The following is a 17,564-nucleotide window of genomic DNA, read 5'->3' as shown; positions in this document are numbered from 1 at the left end:
TATAGCAGACAAACTAGATTTTAAATTAAAGGCTATAACAAGAGATGAAGAAAGGGCATTATATAATAATTACAGGGTCTATCCATCAGGAAGAGCTAACAATTGTAAAATTGCATGTCTATGCGCCGAATACGGGAGCCCCCAAATATATAAGACAATCACAAACATAAGCAACCTTATTGATAAGAATGTGGCAATTGCAGGGGACATTAATACTTACAACAATGGATAGATCATCTAGACACGGGATCAATAAAGAAACAAGGGCCCTGAATGATACATTGGATCAGATGGACTTGACAGATATATTTAGAACTCTGCATCCCAAAGCAACAGAATATACTTTCTTCTCGAGTGCACATGGAACATTCTCCAAGATAGATTACATACTGGGTCACAAAACAACCCTTCATAAGTATACAAGAATTGAGATCATACTATGCACACTTTCAGACCACAATGATATGAAGCTTGAAATCAGCCACAGGAAAAAGTCTGGAAAACCTCCAAAAGCATGGAGGTTAAAGAACACCCTACTAAAGAATGAATGGGTCAACCAAGCAATTAGAGAAGAAATTTAAAAATATTTGGAAACAAATGAAGATGAAAATACAACAATCCAAACGCTTTGGGATGCAGCGAAGGCAGTCCTGAGAGGAAAATACATTGCAATCCAGGCCTATCCCAAGAAACAAGAAAAATCCCAAATACAAAATCTAACAGCACACCTAAAGGAAATAGAAGCAGAACAGTTAAGACACTCCAAACCCAGCAGAAGAGAAATAATAAAGATCAGAGCAGAAATAAACAGTGTAGAATCTAAAAAACCTGTAGAGCAGATCAATGAAACCAAGAGTTGGTTTTTGGAAAAAATAAACAAATTGATAAGCTTCTAGCCAGGCTTCTCAAAAAGAAAAGGGAGTGACCCAAATAGATAAAATCATGAATGAAGATGGAATTATTACAACCAATCCCTCAGAAATACAAGCAATTATCAGGGAATACTATGAAAGATTGTATGCCAACAAACTGGACAACCTGGAAGAAATGGACAAATTCCTAAGCACCCACACACTTCCAAAACTCAAGCAGGAAGAAATAGAAAACTTGAACAGACCCATAACCAGCAAAGACATTGAATCAGTTATCAAAGATCTCCCAACAAATAAGAGTCCAGGACCAGATGGCTTCCCTGGGGAATTCTACCAGACATTTAAAGCAGAGGTAATACATATCCTTCTCAAGCTGTTCCAAAAAATAGAAGTACATTTTCAAAAGAGATCAAGAAAGGAGAGCTGAGAAAGATCTCCCAGGAGGCATGTGAGGCTTCACCTAAGCACAAGGTCCTTTTCCCTGAAACAAGGTACAGGGTAAAAGAAGACCTGAGAGACCACCCATAAGGCAGACTCCAGGTTCTTTTTATTCCAGGGTCTCTCCTTTTTCTTCTTTTTATGCCCTTAGGGTTCTCAGAGATTCCTAGATCTGTGGTTTGGTGTGTGACATTAACTTGTGGAAATTCTTAATCATTATTGATTTATTTATATATTTCATCTCCTTTTTCTTTCCTCCTTCTAATATTCCCATTACACACAGGTTACACAATTGTAGTTGTCCACAGTTCTTGGGAATTAAGTCTTGTCTTTTCAGTAGTTTTTCATTGCCTTTTGGCTTTTGAGTTTTCTGTTGATAAATCCTCTAGGTCGGAGATGCTTTCCTTGGTTGTTTCCAATTTACTAATTTGCCCATTAAAGGCGTTCTTCATTTTGTTACAGTGTTTTTGATATCTAGCATTTCTTTTTAGTTCTTTCTTAGGATTTCCAGCTCTCTACTTACATTGTCCATCTATTCTTGCCTGCTAATTTACCCATTAGAGCTCTTAGCATATTAATCATAGTTGTTTAAATTCCCAACTGATAGTTCCAACAACTCTGCCATATCTGGTTCTGGTGCTTGCTCTGTCTTTTCAAATTATGTTTTGTTTAGTTGTGGTTTGGTTTTTTTTTTTACTTTTTGCTATACTTTGTAGTATTTTCTTGATAGCCAGGAACATAGAGGCTCAAAGGAATTGCTGCAAATACGCCTTTAGTAATGTGGTAAGGCGGGGGTGGTGGGTAAAGGAAGCTACAATACTGTGGTTTGGTCTCCATCTTTTAGTGACCCTTGCCTCTGGACTATGCACTTCACATGTGTTTCTCCAGTAACCACCCCCCCCCCAAGTTGGAGAGGATGGCTGGGTTGAGTGGGGGAATTATTTCTCTTTATACCACTTGGAAGACTAAAGCCAGCTGGAGTTGGATATTTCTCTTCCCCAGGTGAGTTAGGTTCTGATAATACCCCAGCAGGTTACGATCTGGTTAACTAGTTTCCCCTGAGGTCAGGCTTTTTCAAAAGAATAGAATAGTGTATTTCAAAATGGCTCCCTTTCCTTCTCCCTGCTATAAATGTGAGAGGACTTTACCTGAAATTTACTGTGGAAACTTCATCAAGTTCCTGGAGATAAATTTTAGAGCATTTTTGTGGCTCCCCCTCAGACTAGGTCCTTCTGAAGTTTTTAACTCTCAGAATTGTCCACACTGGGCCTCTAGCAGTTTATCAATTATAGTTCAAGTGTTCATTCCCAGCACTGGTTCCTGTGGTGGTTTCTGTTCATGAGTCTCTCCTCTAGTAACCTATAGGATTCTGCCCCTCTAATTTTAGGAGTAGTGGTGCCCTGTGTCTTCCCTTTTCTGATGGAACTAAAAAGATGATTTTCAGTCTGTTCAGCTTTTTACTTGTTAAGACAGGTTGGCAACTTCCAAGCTCTGTACATGTGGGACTGGAAAGTCCAGAAGTGTGTGTGTGTGTGTGTGTGTGTGTGTGTGTGTGTTTTAGTGGTTACATGAATATAGCCAATTGTCAAAGCTTACCAAATGAATACTTAAGATCTGTGTGTTTTTTGTATTTAATAATGCCTCAAATACATATGTATGTAAACATGTTTTTACATGCCCAAACAAAAGATATCATTTCCCTTAAACAAGATCTACTTCCTGATATATTCAGAAATGAGATCTATATCTGATGGAAATATCTATAATCTTGAATCTGTACATATCATTAAAATCATGTATCATTTATTTTCCTTTTTTGCTTCCTATCAACCTCCTACCTCTCGTTCTCCATATACCTCCCTCTGAATATCTCCTATACAGGCTCCGTTGTCCGTAAGAGTGAGCAAAAACACTTGAGCTCTTCCAGCCATCAACAAATCTTCTTACTGCCAAACCCTGCCATTTCTATCCAGCAAAGCTATTGTAATATCATTTGTAACATTTTTTTCTTCTTTCCATAAGGAGTAGACATGAGAAGGTGAACCCAGTCTGAAAGCATCTTTTATAAATGACTGTATTTGTCTCAATAGGAAGGGCCAAACATTCACATCATTTTAGGACTGAAAAGCATGGAGATTGGTTCTAACATTGGACCGCCCCCCTCCAGCCAAAAGGACTTGATTGTTTTGTTTCCTCCTGAGTTAAAACTATGTTTTTATATTTGTTCAACCTAGAGGAAGTGTACCATTCCTTATCCATCAAAACTAGAAGGGCCAAGCTATAGGTGGAGATTTATTTAGTTATGGTAATGTTTTTTCTCCTTTCCTTTTCTTTAAACCTTGGGCTTCCATACCAAATTATAGTCAATTATCACGGTTTTCAGTGCTATAAAGTCACCATGAACATTGAATTAGTGAACACTGAGCTATCATTTCTAGGAGAAAGAGTTCATTTCCTGTGAGCCTCTGGTTACATTATTTTCATTGAATGATTAGTATATAACTGGCTTCATGTATTTTGATGCCTTATTTAATATATATGTAATATGTATACATGTAATTATATATTTAGGTATCTGTATTATATATGTATTATGCATATATGTATACACACGTATTGTTGATCCATCAACATTGATGCCAATAGCACTCAAGTGTGAACAAAGCTAACATACACATTTTCTCTGTGAGGCACATCATGACCTTCTTGTCCTTAGGAATGCTAGACAGCACTTTAGCACTATGCATAGGGACCTTTTTAAACAGTGAAGCCGTTAAAAAAATCCTTACAAAAATGTGGCACTAAATAGACTGTGAAAGGAAGCTTGTTTACATTAAGAGACTTGAAACGAGAGGGCGGAGCACTGTCTTGTTCTACCCAGCTGAGAATTTGCACACCAGTTCCCCAAATTTTTCACTGTTCTGATGATGTGCATGTCCATAAGTGATAAAGTGTTGAGAGTATTGATTTTGGGGTTACAAATAAGTTTCAGTGAGAAGGCTAATTCAGGAAAGCAGAATCCACAAATGAGCATCAACAGAATCTCTCCTGAAAACAGAATGAGTAGAATTTTTTTCTAATTTCTATGGTTTATGATTTAGTTTCTGAAGTTTCCTAATACATATAAACGGTCAGGAGTTAAAAATCTTCCTTCTCTGATCCTTCTGTGGGAAAAGATCTTTTCTACAATTAGTAAGTTTTTCGATTCATTTCTCATTTTCTCAAATGTCTATACTATGCCAAGTATTCAAAATGAGAAAATAGGAGTTATTATCTCTACTTCAAACATGTAAAACTTAATTGCAATTAATACAATTATGGTAAATTGAGGCTGGGACAAAAAGGCATGGTCAAATACGAGGTTAGCAGAAAAGAACTATAGAGAAAGTGCTATTAAAGTTGACTGTTGGTGAATAAACTGAAGTTTGCCCAGAGGAAAAGTGTCTACTGCATCAAACAAAGATAGGGGTGTGGTTATTTCCTTAGGTGGTTTTGATATTGTGATTTCAGTCAGTGGAAGTATTTTATTCCAACATTTTGATTCTGAAAATATTTGGAATTGTTTTTGAATGAAAACACTAATGTCAGAATTTCACAAAGATACCTTTTATTTCAAGAAGAATTTCTGGAGTTTTCTCTGAAAATTCTAACATTTTATGTACAAGACCATTAAACTATGTCTTTCCATTTTTGCATTTCTATGAATTGGGCAGAATCAAAAAATGGCTATTGAATTGAAATGATGGTGTCTCTGTATGCTTCTAGGACATGGGTATGGAGACCTAAAACTGCATGTCAGGTTTAGAAAATTGCAAGCTAGAGTTAGAAGTCTATTTCCATAGCACCTGTTGGAGATTATAGCCTACTCAAAGGTACCAGCAACATTGATGAAGAAGGAAAAGACACATTTGAGAATTATTTAAGATTTAGGTCATAATATCCTCTGGATGTTGGGGGAAATAGGGCTAATCTAGAGAGATACTCAGACATGAGGCACTCACATAGCATGTGATAATAAGAACAGAACCAGATCTGGTCATTGACACTAATTGTGTACTTGCCATGAATCTCGCACCAATGTACAAATCACATCTAATCTAATACTATTTTTAATGTTTTTATTTATTTTTGAGATACAGAATGTGAGGGGGAGGGGCAGAAAGAGGCTGAGAATCTGAATCTGAAGCAGGCTCCAGGCTCTGAGCTGTCAGCACAGAGCCTGACACAGGGCTTGAACTCCCCAGCCAAGCAGTGAGATCATGACCTGAGCCAAACTCAGACGCTCAACAGACTGAGCCACCCAGGTGACTGTCATCTAATCGGATTCTTACAACTCTGTGAAGGAGTTACTATTTTTATCTTTATTTTTTGAATTAGAAAAATCAAATGCAAAGAGATTGGGGTAACATTCCCAAGGCCACAGAGCTAACAGTTGGCAGACCTAGCATTTGAAAAAGCTACATTTAAATGCTTAATTTTCTATAGGATAAAATGATCAGTGATGTATTGTGTATACATGTAGTAGGATAGAAAAAAAATACGTGCATACTTTTTTGTAAACCTTTCTGTTGCAAGAAGATAGTGAACACATGTTTGTTCTATTCTGATATGTTCATATATTTTTCAATAACTGTAAATAAAACATCTGGAATTTAGAAAAAGTTGAATATTTTCTTAGCATTGTTTGAAAGTGTGATGTAAATTAGCAGTTAAGAGTAAAACTGAACAGCAATGTCCGAGAAAACACAGCCTTGAGAATGAAGAATGAAATGATTCAATTTTTCATTTGGTGGGTTGATAGAGTATTTAATTGGATGCTAAAATACTAACATGTATCCATGTATTATCCAGTTAAGGATCCACATATAAGTATAATCCAAAGGCAGAATGTACACTGACCTTTATATTAAAGATCATGGGCAATATAAAAAAATTTGTTCTAAACCTCCAGATTATGAAAATCCATAACTTACTGGTGGTAGAAAATGTTTAAACCCAAATAAGTTATAATTTTTTCTAAAACATTTTTGTATAATATCTAAAGCATTATACATTACAGTATCTTATAAGCTATAAAAAAATATACCTTTTTTCAGTTGCTTCCCTAGTCCTCCGATGGGAATGTCTGAGTTGCAGCTGGTCATCTTATCAATTCTGGTCATGAGTTTTACCTAATGAGAATTTCCGGTTGGTTCAGGGCAGTCCATTTCTTATGGGAAATCTGTATAAAACTCTTCCCTTTCCATATTTGGAGTGCGGAAGGTTGCTATACAAAGTCATTGCTGTGTAAAGACAGAGCAACATATTCTAGGGACTAGCAGATCAGTAATATTCAAAATTCACCATCTTCTCTCCCAATACCCTTCTGCTTTATTTATTTTTTTTTTTTTAATTTTTTTTTTTTTTCAACGTTTATTTATTTTTGGGACAGAGAGAGACAGAGCATGAACGGGGGAGGGGCAGAGAGAGAGGGAGACACAGAATCGGAAACAGGCTCCAGGCTCTGAGCCGTCAGCCCAGAGCCCGACACGGGGCTCGAACTCACGGACCGCGAGATCGTGACCTGGCTGAAGTCGGACGCTTAACCGACTGCGCCACCCAGGCGCCCCTACCCTTCTGCTTTAAATCCAATTTCGTGGGGCACCTGGGTGGCTCAGTCGATTAAGCATCTGACTCTTGATTTCTGTGCAGGTCATGATCTCATTGTTTGTGAGATCTAGGCCCTCACTTACCCCCCACCCCACCCCACCCCCAGTTCAGGCCCTGACAGCACAGAGCCTGCTTGGGATTCTCTCTCCTCTCTGCCCCTTCCCTGACTTGTGCACACATTGTGTGTGTGTGTGTGTGTGTGTGTGTGTGTGTGTGTGTGTCAAAATAAGAAAACAAACTTTAAATAAACCCAATTTCCTTTAATGATATCACCATTCTCCTAGTCATTAAAGTCCAAAGACTATAAATTATTGACCTGTCTCTCACATTTGTGTTCCACATCCAAGCAGTTGCCAATTCCTGTCTATCCTATCTTTGTGATAGGTTTTAGTTGGCTCGTCCTGTTTATCCAACATGTTTATAACTTAATTTAGCCTCGTATCTCACACTTAGAACAGTTGGGATATGATTGAAGTGATCTATTTGGTCTATTACATCTTCCTGAAGTATTTTTATAGCTGCCCAAGTAATCTTTCTGAGATAGGACATAAATTGTGTCATGCCAATAGGTTCCCAAAGTCTTAAGCCTAATTTCAAACACTCTAATTTAGTTGTTAACACCCTCCAGCCTCTGACCAGAATATAGTTTTATGAACATAGTTTCTACTGGTCTCTCATGTACCCTACCAACCAAACTGAAGAACAAAATTGTTCCCTCATGTGGCTGACCGTTTTTACCCCCAATTTCCTTAATCTTATTTCCACCCTTAGGATAACTCTACATGTTAACATCCTATCTAGTCTTTAAGATCCAACTACTATGCCATATGACTACTGTAAGTCTATCATCTGAAAATAATCTGCTCAGCATAAATTCACAACCTGCTTTGTTTTTCTTTTAAGGTATTTAGAGTTATGATCTATGTCTTATGGATTTTATATTATTGTAGTCCATCACAGAGCATTTTGCTTACTGTAACTACTCAATAAATAAAATGAATGGATTTTTGCATGTCAATGGAAAAGCTTCTGGGGGATAGAGAGAAATGTCATGTTACATGCAACAGAGAATCAATTACTTAAATTCAAATGACTGAACTGTATTGGCAGTGTGGCTACTGAGACATAAAAGAATCATTAAACTTCTTGAACTTTAGTTTTTCCATGTATTGGTTATCACGGTATTTTCCAGATTTCCTTCATACAGAGCCATGACAGCTTGGTAAATACAATGATAAGACCCATTGGAACTTGATTTAAGTCAATAAGTTGGTGGGCTTTACATTTGTGAAGAGCCAATAAGAAAATAACATTCATCATCTGACTTCTTCATATATTTTGTGAAACATAATTCTTTCAATTCTATCAAAGAAAAAGTATTAATGTTAATGACTTGCACATAGTTTCCTAATCAAACTCCCCCTTCCTTCCTATAATAAACCAAAATAAGATGTAAACTCTCCTATACATCTAATCCTATTAGACTTCTGTAAAACAATCAGGAAAGGTTTACTTGATTATTCCTTAATTTGTCTAGTCAAAGCAATTCACAACTAGCCAAAGGAACAATTGTAACTAATTCTAATTCAACAATAAAAATTCTATTTATCTAGCGCCCAAACTATAAAGGTGTAGAGACAAAAGTGCAGCACATATTTTTTTAAGTAAATGTGCAAATTTAAAAACCCAAACACTCCTTCAGGCCTAATGGTTAAATTATTCTATTCAGATATATCACTAGATATGATAATGCCTGTTGTCCTGGTACTCAACTTTTGGCTGTGTCATGAAGAAGTGTCTTTAGTTTCCTGCTTTCTTGTGCCCCATTTTTTCCCAGCTATTGCTTTTTGTTCCCATCCTGTCTGATTCTTGTGCCAACTATTAAAATCTTTAGTCCCAGAAATGGAGAGATTTTATCATTGCACAAGGAAATTTTTAATTTGCATCCAAAATCCTGAGGTATTTGTTTTTTTAAACCATGCTTCCCATATGTGGAGACTTCAAATTGAAAACTGTATTCCTTTTTTTTTTCTTTTATAATGTAATGCTCTCCAAATTTTTTTGGAAACATTAAATTTATATAAAATTTGCAAATGTAGTTCAGACTTGTTTTACCTGAGCCATCTTAGAGTCATGTTCCCATATGATACCCTGTCACCCCTAAGTACATTAGCATGCACTCCATACACAAAAGGACATTCTCCTACATAATCACAGTGCAGAGCATGAAAGTAAGAAAATTAACAATGGTACATAATTACCATCTGTAGAATGATGCTCACATCCCATTTGAAGTTTTCCCAGATTCTCCAAAAGCATTCTTTATAAGGGAAGGATCTAGTTCAGAATGCTGTGTTGCCTTTACTTGCCATGTATGCATCTTTAGGCTCCTTCTTTCTTGAACAATTTTTCAGTGTTTTCTGGATTCTCATGACTTTCATACTTCTGAAGATTATAGGCCTGATATTTTATGAAATGTCTTTCAATTTTGGTTTACTGATATTCCTTAAAATTAGATTCAATTTCCACATCCTTAACAGGAATATCAGATTCCGTGTGATTTTTCTTGCTTCTGATCAGGTGGAACATAATTTTGACTTGCTCCATTACTGGTGATGTCCACTTTGATCATTTAAGATGTTATGGATCAGTCTCTCCCCTGTCAAGTTATTAATTTTCCCTTTGTTATTCAGTATTTGAAGCTTTATAAATATTCCTTACCAATATTTTAACTGTATTGAAGATATTTGGTTTCCTATTTTATTCAGTAGATAATAATATCCTACCACTGTTTATATTGACTATGAAATTGTCCCATATTTGGCCAGGGGAAGCCTAGATCCCAAGAACTTTTGGCACATCCATCAGTTTTTAGGTACTTCCTTGCTTTCTGACCAAACAAGATGCAAGCTCATCTTCTATATCTTATGCTGCACAGTCATGGAATCAGCCATTTCTTCAGAAGTGGAAAGAAGTTGAAAATAATATTTAGAAACCAGTATCTACATATTTGGTATAATAGCTACCAGGTCCTGTTAGCAGACAGCTAGAGAGTATGTTCATATATTATACACATCTATCCTTTACATCTGTATTTATATCTATATTGATGGAAAACCATGAATTCCCACCGATGGCAAGTATTTCATTTGTTTCTGTATTTTAATTATTGTAGCTCCCTTTTCTCACCATGAGAATTTTCTATTTGTCTTAATATATTTGAATTCTTATCCATGTAACCAATCTCTGCTACCAACCCCACTTCACATACAATTGCTCTTCTAACCCCATGGGCTCTAACACCCTCTGCTGGGCTGCCTCTCCTATCTGGACACTCTCCTCACCTTACCCAAGAGCTTACACCCAAGCCCAGTCCTTGACGTGGATGCCTTACTCACCCTGATGGGCTTTGATATTGTTGCCTGGCTGCCCCTTCACACTGATGTCCTCCTTGACTGTTTCATAGAAGGCCATGAATACCATTTTGAGAGAAGTACTCTAAGCATGGACTTAGGAGCAGTTGTCACACATGGCTTAATTTGTGTTTTAGGGAGACTGCAGATGTGTAAAAGAGCTGAATTGGGAATCTAGAAGTGGTTTAGTATCTTTCCAATTTTATGGTATATCCCAAGGTATATCCTTGGGTATATATCCCAAGGTATATCAATAGAAATTCTGGCTAAAGTAGTCTCTCTTATGCTGTGACCTCCCTATGAATAACATTTTTACTGGGCTTTCCCCTTCCTCCTGTAATGTCCGTGTCATTCCGTTCCGCCTATTCCAGTGTAAGTCTTCAAGAACCATTCTTCTACCGTGGCTTTTACATTTATAAAGGGCCAACCCTCTTGAGTGGATGTTCTTCTCACTTTGCTTGGCCTCTTGTGTGACTCGAAAGTTATTTAAAAATCTTTCAAATTACCCAGTTATTTAGTGATACCTCCTGATGAACTCCTAAAGCACTTAATAGTATCAGGTATTGGACATCTACATGCTCCACCTCTAATTGTTGCCTTTTTCCTTTTTAAATTACCTTCCTGGCAATGTCATAAGTTCTTCGTAAACACAGATCCTATATAATAATTATATTCCCACAGCCTAAAGCATATTGCTTTACATTCATGAAGTCCTTGAAATATTTATAAGGGTGGTAAACAAATAACCATAGTCTTAATTCTTTTAGTTATAAGAGAAATCCCTGAGAGTTGTAGTGATTCTTATTCAAAAATTGTTGGAAGGTTAAAATAGCATGAAAAGTGATTTTAGCAAATATGGTACAAAGTGAATTACTGCTTTTTGTACGTGAGAGAGTAATTTGCCTAGAAGTATCTGGGATATATGGTAACATTGGAGTTAGGCTCCACAAAGCTAAAGGCTATTGTTTGATAGTATAGGAGAGAAAGCTGCTGGTATATGGCTCTTTCAGCAAATCTGTAGACTCATGGTGCTCACTTAATACATTTTGACAAATAATCACAAAGATGTAAATAAGAGGGAAAAAGAGTAAAAAAGACCCTGGCATCAGAATAATTGTATTTCTAAAGTAGTATAGATAATACAATGGAAAGGGGTCCATCTTGTCAGTCTTTCTCAATGTCCTTCAAACTTATGCCCAAACTCCAGAAGCCAAGGAAAATAAAATTGAAGAATTCTATAGGTCTATAAGACCTTATTGAAACTACTCCAAAAATTATATGCTGCTCTTTTGAGGGGATTTCAGAGTTAAAGTGGGAAAAGGGTTTATTGATCCACATGTAATGGGAGAGAAAGGAATTGGAAAGGATCAATGAATTCATTGAGTTTTGCTCAGCTTGATCTTGCACACAATACATTTAAACATTAAGAAATAAATACACTCGGAGCTTTCTAGACTGGCTCCTTACAAACCAAATTGATTGGTTTCTCAAATTTTCATTCAATGATACAACGTTCTCTAGCATGATAGACATATGGTCAAATGGGAATGTAAATTCAAATTACTGCTTCCAGACGATTTTGCTTGAACTGTGTTATCACTTTATCTTCCCACACTTAAACTATGTACAATTACAAAAAGAGGTGCAAATGAAAATTAGTAAAAACGTTGATACATAGCTGAAATGTCAGGAAGAAAGCAGCAAAGTCTCTGTGGCAACAATGGAGTATGAACTTTCTGATGTTGAAAAGGGCATCATTGAAGGAAAACACGATAGAAATAATTGCAAAGTATTGCAGGTGAAGCATTACACAACACATGGAAAAGAGCCCAATGGAAAATGTCACTGTTGAAATACAGTGATGAGGAAGGAGGTTGGAATTGGGATAAGGAGTAAATGACTTAAAAGTGCTAAAGCATAAACAAAGATTTGCATCGAATGTAAGGGACTATTGGGAGAGTTCTAGTGGTTCTTCACATACCAACTGAGTTTATAAGATAATATTGATTGCATACGATGACAATTCATTGAAACATAGTTAAGGAATGTGCCAAAGTGTAGTGTTAGCTCCAAAGATACAGATGGTCCCTGGTTAATGATTATTTGACTTACAACATTTTGACTTTATGATGATGTGAAAGTAATACACATTCAGTAGAACCTATGCTTTGAATTTTGACCTTTTCCCAGGTTAGCAATGCATGGTTCCATACTCATGATGGTGGGCAGTGGCAGTGAGCTGCAGCACCTATTCAGCCCTGCAATCACAAGGGTAAACAACAGCTACTCTTATGACATCCTGGTTTTCACTTTCAATACAGTATTCAATAAATTACATGAGATATCCAACACTTTATTATAAAATAGGTTTTGTGTTAGATGATCTTGAGCAACTGTAGGCTGATATAACTGTCTTGAGCTCATTTAAACTAGGCTAGGCAAAGCTATGATGTTCGGTAGGTAACGTATATTAAATGCATTATCAATTTACAATATTTTTTAATGTTTATTTTTGAGAGAGGGAAAAAGAGACAGAGTGTGAGCGGGGGAGGTGCAGAGAGAGAGGGGGAGACAAAGAATCTGAAGCAGGCACCAGGCTCTGAGCTGTCAGCACAGAGCCTGATGCAGAGCTCAAACTCACTCACTGAGAGATCATGACTTGAGCTGAAGTTGGAGACTTAACTGACTGAGCCATCCAGGAACCCCTACAATATTTTTAACTTATGATGGACCTATCCAGATGTAACTCCATTGTAAGTTGAGGAAGATCTGTATTTTATCTGGAAAAAACAAAAACAGAAACAAAAACAAACTTTGACTTTATGAAGCTTACACACTAGTGTCCCAGTAGAAGGAAGACAGACGGTAAATGAAAAATAAACCTGAAATTAACCCTGTGATGGAAGTGCTATGGAGAAAGATAAAGCAGAGAAAGGGGAATAAAATGAAGGGATGGACAAGTTGTGCTGAAATGTTTAATACAGTAGTCAGGGAAAGTATCACTGATTAGGTGACATTTCATCCAAAGATAATCATCAAAAATAAAAGTGAAAAAGCAAGATACATTGTGAAGAGCATTCCAAGAATGGGCAAGCAAGTTACAAGAGCTCTGCGGAAGCATGTCTGCTGTATTTAAGAAATATCATGGAGTCCACTGGTCAGTAGTCCAGTGTTAGCTGAGTGAGCTCCTGTATCCTATGCATATTATATATCTGGGTGTGAAATGATGGTAGACACCATAAGTCACTTATTTAGCACCAGCTATACAAAGAAGAATTTAAGATCGTGAAAACAACGTAATAAGTGATATAACATTTCTCCTCTTTATAGCAAGTACACTCATGTGTGCGGGATATAAAGAATTTTTATAGGTCTTTAAACAAAGATGGAACTGTTTTTGTAAATAAGATTTAACTTTAAGAGAAATTATAAGCTTCAAGGATTATATTAGGGAAATCTACATTCCTTAAAATGTTGGAACAGTCTAATTTCTGGTTCCTATCTAAAGGAATATGCTGTATTCCACATAATAGTTGGTCTATCACAGGGTCCCCAATTTAATTTTTTTCTCCTACAGCAATAAAAAGGATCATATCAGGAAATTCAAAATTTCAATTTATATTATACTTTTATAGCTAACATTAATTATATAACCTATGTAAAACTATGCAGAAGGCATTCTCCGTATAATTTCCTTCAACAGTCCTTTCACTATAAAATAGCTGAGATCAAGTTTACCAACTATTATGTTTTTAGATATGTTAATAATGAACATAATAAGAATTCAATGTGAAAAGTGAAAAACTCATTTAGGAAACAAATAGTACACAAATATTTTATCTTAAGATCCTATGATACATGATGAATTTTTATCCTAGAACTATGCTGTGCTTTGGAGTTACTGAAAAACAATGATTATTTTATATGTGTATTGTAACCAGTGCCTTAGTACTTCATGCCTGGATTGAAACTTTGTTCTTAAATCAAGATTTCTATTTCCCATCCTGTCCTCTACTCATTTCCTTAGGAACTATTAGAAGTTAAAATATATTGAAGGGAAGCCATTCACCAGACATGAACTAGCCTTTGTTATTAAATCATAAACATAAAATATATGCCCCTTCAAAGTTCAACCGGTTTGCAATTTGTATGCATGCATTACCTCTACCAGAAGGATTACTCATCATTTAATTATATAAAAGAGAGGGGTTGTTTATAAGCAATTTATGTTAAATGTTATTCATAAAAGTATTTCTAGAAACCGGGGCAAGTGATTCCTTACTGTAGAAATATAACAAGAACTGAGTATCCTGACAGCATTTTAAAACCTGAAGTCAAAATTTCTTTTTGTTCTCTCCTAACTTCCTATGTTTATAAGTTGTTAAACTTTGATTTCTAGACAGTGTTCCCTCAAGTCATAGTTTCCTGCCTGTAGCCAGTCTCTTTGGCAGTGGATTTTACATTTATTATAATTGAACATCATCTTCCTGCAAACATGCAATGTGTCACATGATATTTCTTTTCTTATTCTGCAAGCTGCTGAGAAGGTGGATTTTATAGTGTCTGCAAAAGATAGCAATGTCTAGGTTGCTTGTGAAGCAAGGGTTTGTATTTACAACAGGTGAGATGAAATAAAAGTGACTTTGGTCCCTTTATACGTGGGTGCTGTAGGGATAAGTGAGAATTGATAGGCTTTAATGTTGCAGATAAGAAGGCTACAAAATGGGAAATTAATTTGTTCATTAGCAGAAAGGAATGGTGATTTAGAAGAATAGGGGAAAAGCCTGGCAATTGGTAATTCACACTCAATCCATGTAAATAGTTCATCCTAGCATTTTCATTTAAATTTCATTTAACTTTGCATTTAAGTCATCTCCCAAATAATGTGTTTTTAGAATCTATTACGTTGCAGTTCTTCTGATCCCACAACTATGGCTCTTGATTTCATTCCAAACTTAGGAATTATTCAGTTAATAATTTAGGGAATCAATAATATTTGTCCTGATTTATTTGTGTGTGTGTGTGTGTGTGTGTTTGAGAAGACACCTCAATCTCACACTTTTCCAAGGCATTGAGGAAATAATTTGATTTTTAAATGACTTTAGTCACTAGTGTTAAAATTCCAGAGACAAAAAAAAAATGTGTGGACCCAATGCTGTGTGATAGAATACATTAAAGAAACTCCAAAAACAAGTCAATTGTCAGAGCAGTAATGAGGTCTCATAGAAAAATACTTGCACTGCTGTATCCTGTTTTATTGATTTAACACAAATTTTATCTTGTTTTATCTTTATAGTTATAGGTTGTATTAATTTATCTGTGATATGTTTTAACATATGATTGTTTTGACAACGGGTCTTCTTTTGACATACAATACAGAGGTATTGTAACCCAAATTGAATTTTTTCAAGACCAATAACAAGTACAGCTAATTATTCCTTCTGTAGTAGAAAATTGTCCCTGACATGGGAATGCCTATCTCTATGCACAGTGTATACTGAGGGGTGGAAACAGAGGTTAAAACCTGGAATATTATGTTTTTAAAACTGCATGTAGAATAGAAATCACTTTATCTTTGATAAATTTCTTATTGTCACGGTGAAGTCTACTTCTTCTTAGAAGTATACAATTTGGTTAGATAATGCAGTTTTCGGACAAAGCCATCAATGCTAATTGTGCATAGTCTCTTAGATAGACATTTTACTTATTATTGGATGTATATTGGCAAATGTTCTTTTAGATCTTTGAGCTTCATGGATCTTCATTCTATAGTTATTGATAAATGAATGGAACTTATGATTTACATTCCAGTAATTTTTTATTTGCTCAAATACAATGGATGCATATGGTTGTGTAATTGTGTACTTCTTATGTTCTTTATTTCAATCTCCAGGTCTCTTGGCGATGGGATTTCTTGTGATAGGATTGTTCTTTTTCTCTAGCTCATAGTTGGTACCAATCAAATGGAGCTTTCCTCCAAACAAGATTTCTGATGAGTGAGCAGACAACTTGAATCAATTTTAAAATAGGACCATTATCTATAATCCCAGATTATAAAATATCCTTTTACTTTTGTGTAATGAGTTATAAAAATGAGTTATGGAAGTTGAAATCCAGAACTGCTCAAGGAACATGAATCGGTTTGGAGTAGAGCTCCCATCATGGTGAACATGGGCGGAGATAGGTGGGTCCTTTGCTGTTCTGGAAGCAGAATATTTCATATTCTGTGGGAATCATAGAGAGGGGCCCCAGTTTGTGGAGCAGAGAGATATCACAGTTTCTGGGGGAAAGCTCTGGCATAGAGAGTCAAAGCTGAGTGATCCTATAAAATAGAGCACAGGACAGGTTCTGTTGAAGATTCAAGCAGTGTACTTTCATATTCAGTGATCTCATTTTCTTAAGGAGTAGAGAAATAAAGAGCTGTGTTCACTAGCACTGGCTTGAGCAAATAACATTGAAAAGTTCTATTTCCTAGGAGAGAAAGACCAAGTATATGTTGCCTTTAGGACTCCATCATTTCTGCAGTAATGTCTCTTTAAAAAAAAAATCTTCTACTGGCTCTCCACTAAGAGTAAATCATCATTTGCTTTTTTATGTATGAGAAATAATCTGTCATATACTTTTGAAATGACATCTATGATAAAGAACAGAAAATTGATGTTAAATGCATCCCTATTACAGTGTGTTAGAGAGCATTAAAAACACTTTCCTTGGCATTTTTTATAATGGGAAAATGTAGCTAAATACACAAAAATTGTTCTTATCCATTACTTATAAAAACCATGGCCTCTATTCTAGTTCTTCTATTATAAATCGGGAATTAATTGTAATTGATATAACCTTGATATAAATTGTAATTTACTCTTGTTTCTTTTCAAACATAAAATCCTCTGTTTATAATTTTCCTATTAAGAACCTGACTATTCAACTACTGAATAGAAATCATTAGGACAACTGAAGAAATGAAAACTGAGAGGTTTTGGCAAGTAGTAGTCTCTCGAATACAAATCACTACAAAGGAAACATGATTTCTTTGTTTGACATTTCCTGACTTGTGTACTTTATCATGTACTAAAGCCTTCCCATTATCCCCCAAACACATCATCTTTGTACAAAATTAAGATGCTGAAACTAGTTACAACTATAACTAAGTTAGTTATTTGGCCCTTAAGATTTTGGAAACTTGTGCAAA

The sequence above is a fragment of the Prionailurus viverrinus genome, chromosome A2 (assembly GCF_022837055.1).
Source record: "Prionailurus viverrinus isolate Anna chromosome A2, UM_Priviv_1.0, whole genome shotgun sequence".
Classification (NCBI taxonomy): domain Eukaryota; kingdom Metazoa; phylum Chordata; class Mammalia; order Carnivora; family Felidae; genus Prionailurus; species Prionailurus viverrinus.
This window is presented reverse-complemented; position numbering follows the sequence as displayed.